Raw genomic sequence first — 10,320 nt, forward strand, 5'->3', positions numbered from 1 at the left:
TAGCAAACAACTTAAAAAATATGTTGTTTTTTAACTCGTTCCATGAACCGACTTAACAGAGCTTCATCATATTAAGTCGATTCACCTTAACCGACTTAAACATCATAAATTCAGTACAACACATCATCTTTTTAAGTCGGATATTTGACCAACTAACTTAATAGATATAGTTAAAATAATAATAATAATAATAATAATAATAATTATTATTATTATTATTATTATTATTATTATTTTATTTTTTTTTATATAAATTTCTCATTTTGTTTTCACGCTCCTAATCCATACAATATTTCGTATTAAATTTCAAATAAGAGTTTTGTAATTACAATCACAATCTTATATAAACATCTAATAATCAAAATATACAATATCACAATATCTCATGTTTATACAAAAAAATATAGAGTACAAATTAGATGTATTTCATTTCCGACTAATAATTAGATATCCATTAAAAAAATTACAAAACCACAATGTAGCAATATTCAATAGACATATATTAGCATCGTCATTTTTTCTTCAATTAATTTCAAAATAAAATCCACACGACGTTTTCAAACTTATTTACTGTGATCCGGTGATTTGATCTCGAGTCATCAAATATCTGTAAAGAAAAAAAAACACACACAATCAATATCGGTTGAATCCTAATTTTTTTTTATCATATGAATATTAAAAAATACAATCAATAACAACTTATAATTTTTTATCAGACAAATATAAAAAAATACAATCAATAACAACATGTAAAAAATTACGTACTTGCATCCATGACATAGTAGTCACGCTTATAGATTTGTCATGTTTAACAAATCATCATACCATATCCGTTTTGTATAACTATGACAAATCCCATGATGATTTCTTATTTATTCAAAATATAACACGTTCTATTTAAAAAAACAACAATAAAATTTTCCTTGGTTTTTATGAAGTTTTTTTAAAAGTAAGTTGTAAAAATTTATCCACACTTGTACACTTACTCAAATAACTATGATACATAATTATTTGTTACAAATAAGTAACTATTAAAGTAAAATAAAAAATCATTAGAAAAAATAAATAAATTTGACATATATTTTTTTCTTTCAAATAATATGATATTATTATCTAAATGAAATTATGAGCACATATACTAATCATTTAATCTAAATGAATTACTCATATAAATTTATTATTCAATAACTTGAACGACCATACCTGAAATGGTGGCGATGAAACACGACCCGAAGGTGGCGATGAAATACGATTGTGAAGAAGATGGCGATGAAACTGAGTTTGACGACGGCGATGAAACTGAGTTTGACGATCGTAAAGAAATCGACGTCAGACGATGAAACATGAAACTGAGTTGAAGTTTGGCTATTGTAAAGAAATCGACGTATTAAACATGAAACTGAGTTGAGCGAGGGTGTGGATTGCAATAAATGCAGTTGCTATGGTTAGAGACTAGAAAAGATTTATAATAGAATAGTTAATAAAGTGGAAGCTAAAACGTTTACGTGAAAGCTTAAGGTGAATACCGCGGAACCGCATTAAACAAGTTATAAATAGAACCGCATTAAACAAGTTATAAATATTAACAAAATTGTCACCGCCTCATTTTGTTAAGTCGTTTAATTTTATTTTTACAGTATCTTTTAAGTTGGTTGTCAATCTAACCGTGTTAATTGTTTTTCACATATTTACAAATCTGCCACGGCTTGTTAACTCGTTTATACGGACAAGCGACTTAAATGTACCTCCGCCTCATTTGTTAAGTCTGGTAGCACGTAACCGACTTAAATCTGCTGTATTAAAAGCCCAATTTTCTACTAGTGTTTATATATTTTTGGAGCTTCGGCATTCATATTTCCTTCACGATCTTTTAGATAGCAATTTGAGAGGTGAGATCTAAAACCCCGGTGTATTTTCCCGGCAACTCTCAACACGTAAGCCTTTCTCACCTCGTCAACAGCAAAAGCAGTCTGCAAACGAAATAAAGATATAGTTTGAGTAAAGTATTTCAATGGAAAAAATAATAAGTAACAAAAAAGTGGATCAAAAAATTTACTTGTATATCATCCCACAGTATCTTTCGCATCCTTCAACCCCTTATCTCTCCAATTGTCAATTGTGATGGGGATATTCTGACGAACAACAACCCCAATATAACTTACAAACATGGAACTGTTGGAGTCAATTGATTGACCACTCTCATTCCATCCAACCTAATAAACTCATATAGTAAGTACATGATTTCAAAAAAGATAAAAAATAAACAGCAAACAAAGTATAGTATACCTCAAATTTTATGCCACTACTCCTTGCTTTTATGACATTTTGCATGATGGTTGCACCACGTTTGACTTCATTTTCATAAGTCTTAGGGTTGACAACTTCCTCATTTTGATGATCTAAATCTTTGTTGGTATCCATTTATCTACAACAAGTTCAACATGCAGTTCAGTATAACTTCAACAAGTTCAACATGCAGTAGTCTAAGTACGTAGCAGTATAAGTTCAACATGCATTTTAGTGACAATAAAAAATTAATAAATACAATACCAGAAAAACAGAAGAAAAGTAGGGTTACGATGCAGAAATACGAACAAAGAAGAACAACGCAGTAATACGAACGCTTCATAAGAGAGTAGGGTTTGCAGAAACGAGCGTATGAAGTTTACATAATGGAGAGTAGGGTTCGTAGAAAAAAGATGGTTCGTAATGGAGAATGAAGAGGAAACAAGCGTATGAAGTCTACATAATAAGGGTTAGTAGCAATGCAATATTGTTCGTAAGGTTCGCAATGAGATGGAGAATGAAGAGGAAGAGGAAACAAACGTATATGAAGTTTACGTAATGAAGAGGAAACTGAAGCGGTTACTATTATATATAAAACCCTACTACAGCCCCTTTTTGAAAAAAGCGTTGTAAAATACCTCCTTATTTTATTTTTTTAAAAGCCTTTTACAGCGCTTTTCCACAAAGTGCTTTAAAAAGCTTCTTGTGTTTATTATGTGCAAGCAACCTTTTACAGCGCTTTTCCACAGAGCACTTTAAAAAGCTTCTTTGTTTTATTATGTGCAAGCACTACGTAACCCTTTTACATGTTATATATAAAACCCTACTACAACGCTTTTTTAAAAAAGCGCTATAAAAGACCTCCTTATTTTATTTTTTTAAAAGCTTTTTACAGCGCTTTTCCACAAAGCGCTTTAAAAGGCTTCTTTGTTTTATTATGTGCAAGCGCTATGTGACCCTTTTACATGTTATATATAAAACCCTACTACAACGCTTTTTGAAAAAAGCGTTGTAAAAGACCTCCTTATTTTATTTTTTTAAAAGCTTTTTTATTATGTGCAAGCGCTATGTGACCTCCATATTTTTTTAAAGGCTTTTTATAACGCTTATTGACAAAAGCGCTGTAAAATTACAAAGTTTATGTTCTTTTTAGTTTTTGTTAAATTACAATATAAGTTCAGTTTTTGTAAGTTACAATATAATTAGTTAAATACCTATATATAATTAGTAAAATACCTATATTTGGATTATTTTTTTTCCAAATAATTATTTAACTACCTATATATATATATCAATGCTAAATTACATGATCAGATCATATTGGGATGATCAGTTAAAGTTCAAGAAAAATTCTCAGTACTTAAACAAAGCTTTTCCAAGTTCAATATAAGCAGAAAATTAGTTCTGGGAGGTCAAACACTTAAATTACATGAACTTAGTATAAAATGTACACTAAGATCAAGCTAAATATAAGCAGAAAATAAGAATAAGCAGAAAATCAAATACAGTTTAAGCTAAATACTAAAATGCTCAACTCTAACCGATCAAACAATTAAATTACTTGAACTCAGTTCAGATTACATGGCTTATATAAAACAATTAAACACATTAAGCTGCCCTTCTTCTTTTCCTGGTGGGATTCACATTTGTTTGTCCATTAACGATACAAAACGATGGATTAATCCAAATTCCCTCATCATCTCTAAGATATGAACCATCATCAATTGAATGAATTTCATGTGGTTGTGATGTTGCAAATAAACGATCATTACCAACATCTTCATCATTATTGTTATCATCACTTATTTTACTGGTCGATAGGACAATAGACCATTTATCATCAGCAGGATCAGTGACATAAAACACTTGTTGAGATTGCGACGCTAAAATAAAAGGCTCATCTTTGTATCCCACCCTATTAAAATCGACAAGCAAGAACCCTGACTCATCAATCCAAACGCCATTATTATTATCGACCCACTTGCAACGAAATATGGGAACACGAAACATTGTCTAGTCTAACTCCCATATGTGCTCGATAACCCCAAAATATGATAGATTTGCATATATTGGGTTTTTGTTTTTGCACTTGAGACATGCATCGCTTCAGTTACGAGAGTGACTCCGCTATTTTGCATAGTGGTTTGATCATCTTATTCTTTGGTATAAAATGAGTAGTCGTTAATTACATAACTGGTGTACGAAAAGACATGTAAAGTCGGACCATTTACTAGCCACCTCAATCTATGTGAAATTGATCCGAGGTCTATATCAAACTATGACTTTATGTGATTATTTAACCATGTTATAAAACTTCGATTGTGTTCTCGAGTTATCCAATTTTGATTCCTATTCATATTCAAAGTAGATAACTGATTCATGTGTATTGTAACATACGGTTGAACCTCATCATCATTGTGTAGAACATACAATTGTGATTGCTCCCATTATGTCCTTGATATAGTCATTAGTCTATTTCCAATTATCTATTCTCCTGATATTTTTCCCGAATGACGAAACATGGGAAGCCCTATGGATTCAACATTGGACAGATATTCAATACAAAATTCAGCAGCTTCTTCGACAATGTACCGTACAACAATACAACCTTCTGGTCGACTTCTACTTTTTACGTACCCTTTTAATATTTTCATATATCGTTCTATCGGATACATCCATCTCATATAAGCTAGCCCACAAAGTTGTGTATCCTTAACAAGATGAACAGTAAGGTGAACCATTATATCAAAAAACGAGGGTGGGAAATACATTTCAAGCTCACAAAAAGTAACAACAATTTCCCTCTGCAATGTCGGTAATTTATGAGGATCGATCACTTTACTACAAATTTCCCTGAAGAAGAAACATAATCTAGTTATGGCTCGTCGAACTTTTTCAAGTAAAATGGAACGTATACCTATTGGTAGCAAATGCTCCATGACACTCATGGGTCTTCAAACCTTTTAACTTGAGGTCTTTCATACAAACTAAATTTTTAATGTTTGAACAGTATCCTTCTGGAACTTTAACTTCGTGTAGAAATTTACATAAAACAATTTTTACCTTTCTAGATAGAGTATGAGCGGCTGGAGGTAGATATGTGCGATTTCCTTTCTTTGCGGGACCCAATTCATTTCTTATTCCCAGATCGACCAAGTCCAATCTTGCATTGATGCCATCTTTAGACTTTCCTGGAACATTTTTTTTCATATTAACGTACCAATAACACTATCAAATACATTTTTTTCAATATGCATCACATCGAGGAAATGTCTTATAACGAACCCTCATTTTTTTCTTCCACCCAGTTTTGACCAGCTCTCCCGCAAAAGGTTTGCCAAATTTATTGGTCAAACCTTGTACTTTTTCCAAGTATTTCATATCCAGTCGGTGCTAAAGGAGCTTTACCTTCCTCTGATTTTCCATTGAATGCATTTCTCCATCCACGATACTGATGACTATAAGGTAAAAATCTACGATGTCCAAGAAATACATTTTTCTTACAATGTTTCAACCGCATCCAATTTGTACTCTCTTCACATATAGGACATGCACACTGACCTTTAATGCTATATCTTGATAAATTACCATATGCTGGAAAATCATTAATTGTGTCGAACAACATAGCCCTCAAATTGAAACATTCTTTCTTATAGCCATCATAAACTTCCACACCTGTCTCCCACATATTCTTTAAAATCTTCAATTAAAAGAGTCAAGTATACGTCGATATCATTCCCCGGTTGTTTGGGTCCCGAAATTAATAAAGACAACATCATAAACTTACGCTTCATACATAACCATGGAGGTAGATTATAAATCAACAAAATCACAGACCACGTGCTGTGTGAGATGCTTTGAAGACCATGTGGATTCATTCCATCAGTAGAAAGTGCTAGTGGTAGATTTCTTGACTCTATCCCGAATTTAGGATACTCGTGATCAATTTTTGCCTATTGTGGAGAATATGCTGGGTGTCGAAACTTTCCATCTTTAATTCTTTCATCTGCATGCCATGTCAACTGTTTTGAATCTTCTTCACTGTGATACATGCGCCTAAATCTTGGTATTATAGGAAAATACCACACGACTTTTGCTGGAGTAGATTTTTTCTTCTTATATCGAGAGACATTGCATTTCGGACACGCCTTAAGTAGTTCATATTCGTTTCGAAATAAAATGCAATCGTTAGGACACGCATGAATCCTTTCGTAACTCATGCCAATAGAGCACAAAATTTTTTTAGCCTCGTAGGTTCGACTGGGAAGTTCATTATCATCTAGCAACATATCTTTTCAAAGTGTTAATAATTTTGTGAAGCTTTTATCAGACCATCCATTACTCGCTTTTAAGTTGTACAACTTTAATATCGCTGACAGTCTTGTGAATTTAGTACAACCATTATGTAATGGTTTCTCTGCATCACTCAACAAACCCTCAAACATTTTTGGACAATCCCGAAGATCTTCTTCAACTCTTTTTGCAATCTCCTCAACTCTGTCCGGCTCATACGTATCTGTGTCGAAATCAGTTGAAGCATATGTCGAACCATTCTCAAAATTAATGTTTCCTTTTTTTTTTCTCACCATGTCTTATCCAACATGTATAGCTTTGATCAATTCCATGCCATACTAAATGTCCTTTCAATTCATCTGCACTAACGCATTTTCTAAAACAACATTTTAAACAAGGAAAAACGACTCTATTTGGATCTTTTGCATTCTTCACTGTAAACTCAACAAACTCCTTCACTCCATTTTCATACTTTTTTGACAATCGATTGGCAGACATCCATTTCCGGTCCATATTATATGACCTATATAAATGCAGTTACACAAATAATAAGCTATTGATAACATTTTACCAATATATAGTACACATATCTAATATTGGAAAATGGAAACCAAGGTCCAAGTCTGATTTCAAAATAGAACAGATCAACAAATTTCAAAAAAGAATAGATTTTATATGATTTATTATGTAACAATTTATTAGTTTTAGTGACAACAACAAATTAATAAATACAGTACCTGAGACAACGTATCCAATTTTTTATAAAGGAGGAGCAATAGATGGCCGCACAGTACGTAGAGGAGAGAAGGGTTCCCAGAGTAGAGGAGATGAGGGTTCGTAAATTTGTTTTAAATTTGTTTTTATTTATTTAAAGTAAATGATTTTTATTTAAAGGGAATGATTTTACAACACTTGTGTAATAAGCGCTCTAATAGGTCCTTTAATTATGTGAAAGCGCAAGGCTTTTATAGCGCTTTCACAAAAAGCGCTTTAAAAGCCATGTAACATAAGGTGGGAGCGCAACATTTTACAGCGCTTGTGTTTAAAGCGCTCAAAAAGCGTTGTAAAAGCTATGGGAGAGTGCTTCAATTTACAGTGCTTTTACAAAAAGCGTTGTAAAATGGTTGTAAGCATTATGTGCAAACGCTATGTGATCCTATATGACCCTACCACAACGCTTGTCAAAAAAGCGCTGTTGTATCCTCCGTTATTTTAAAAAAATTCTCCAACAGCGCTTGTATTTAATAAACGCTGTAAAAGACGCGCTATAAAATGTCATTTTTGGTGTAGTGTACACATTCCAACATCTAGTATATTGAGCAATTAACTCTGAAACAAAAAAAAAATCGATATGGGACAATTTTGAAGTCTATACCTAGTAGCCTTGTTGAACAATCAGCCAACCATCCTCCCATATGTAAATAGAGTCGCCATGTCCCACTCTCCATAGCCCAACTTTGTCAATCACTTTACCATAAACTTGTAAACTACTTATCCATGTATAACTCGTATTGTATCCTATTGTAGTCCTCATATAGTCCTTCATAGGATAATATCTCACTTTCTGGAACTAGGAAGCGATAGGTGTTCATTATGAATAATATGCAACCCTTATTTTGCAAACATAGCAAGATTCACTGCTAGAAATTTTGCCTATAATGACCGATTTAGAGACCGAATATTTTCAATCACACTAGCGACCGAAATAGAGACCGTAATTTTGAATTTATGAACTAAATATTTTTTTGTCACTAAATCGGTCGCTAATGAAATTTAGAGACTGAAATAGCAACTAAATTTTGGCGACAAAAATTTCAGTCGCTAATTACCGCTAATAGAAAATTTGCCTTTTACACTAACGACCGAAATAGAGACTGAAATTTTAAACCTTGAAACTAAATATTATTCTGTTACTAAATTGGTTGCTAACAAAAAGTAGAGATTGAAATAGCAACTAAATTTTAGCGATCAAAATTTCAGTCGCTAACTATTTTTTAATTACATAATTTAATTTTATTTATTGATAAAAAAAAAGAAATATGTGAAATAATTTTTGCAGAATTATTTTTTTTTAGAAAATGTGAAATATTTAATAACTAATTAAAAAAAATAATTAAAAAACAAAATTATGTTTTCATGTATTTGAATATTTGTGCTGTCAAAGTTTTTTCTTTTTCACTTTACTCAAATAAACCCTAAAACCCCATTTCCTACAACCGTTCTTTCTCAACACCATAACTCAAACTAATCCACTCCCAGCCTAGCTAGACATTGTTCAAGCAATTAAGCCAAAACAACACTTATTCCTTACCGGACTCAATTCTTTCGTTCACTTCTCTTTATGTTCTTTCACTATTACCACAAAGCCTTGTGATTATGCTTCATTATTTGTGTCTTTTTTTATGTGATGTAATCATTTTGAATTTATTTAACTAAAGGGGGTAAAAAAATTCTGCATATAAGGTGTTTGATAAAATGCACTTTTGGTAATTTTAACTAAAAGGGGTAATGTGTTACTAAAATTTATGGTTGCAGTAATGTGTTTACTGAAATTTAATTTGCTTTTATGGCATTGCTCATTTTGCTCTGGTTTATTTTGGTATGATTATCTGGTTTATTCTGGTTTAATTTGCTATGGTTTACTTTGAATTAAAATTACATGATTTTTCATACAGTAAGTACTCTATGTTCTGATGTCAACACATTAAATGCATGCCACTGTATATATTTTGAATCCTAGTATTAAGGACTATCGTGAGAATGATATGGATAAGCAAAATTGTTAAAGAAATAATATAAAATGAATAATGCAACAAACAACGACACATATTAAATCTCATATGTCCCATTAAATTTGAAACTTTGTCTGTTTGATTTTGTTTTTGTCTTGGGTCTATTTAAAATTGAAAACCGATCAGATTTATAATAATTTGGTTTGGAGTTTAATATTTTGAAGACCATGTAACTAGCTCCCTGGTGTTTTTACAATATGTTAAAGTTTGAAAACCATGTAGCTAGCTCCCTGGTGTTTTTTCCCTTAATAATTAGCTAGCTTGACTGGTTCTTAAACAAGTATGATGGTTAATTACTCAAATGGTTTATTTTATTTATCTTCTTGGTAGATGTTTAATTCTAAAAATTGTTAATTATAATGTATAGCATTTGCTTAATGATATTACAGAAAATGGATATCCACCAACGTCGTAGTTGGATGTATAATAGGCTAAATCCTAGTCGAAAGGGGGTATACTGATGCATTTCTAAAAGGGTTAAATGAATTGGTGTCATTTGCAATCCAACAACCAGACATATCAAATAGAGAAGTTAGATGTCCTTGTTCTGTTTGTAAAAACATTGATTTCTTATACTTTGAAGAGGTTAAGGTTCATATTTTAAGGAAAGGGTTTAAACCTGACTACTGGTATTGGACATCTCATGGAGAAAGTGATCTAGAGTTGCATGTAGAAATTAAAAGGAAAAAATCTGCACAAGAGCGACACAACAATTATTTTGATAGATTTGAAAACATGGTTTATGATGATATTGGACCACAATATCAAATGCATTGTGATGAAGAATTAGACGAGTCCCCAAATATAGATGATCAAAAGTTCTATGATTTACTAAATGCAGCTCAAAAGCCATTGTGGCCGGGATGCAAAGATCACACTGAATTGTGTTTTGCTGTTAGATTGTTGGCAATTAAATTAGAGGGAAATATTTCTCAACGATCTTTTAATC

Source organism: Cicer arietinum, chromosome 6 (assembly GCF_000331145.2).
Source record: "Cicer arietinum cultivar CDC Frontier isolate Library 1 chromosome 6, Cicar.CDCFrontier_v2.0, whole genome shotgun sequence".
NCBI lineage: Eukaryota > Viridiplantae > Streptophyta > Magnoliopsida > Fabales > Fabaceae > Cicer > Cicer arietinum.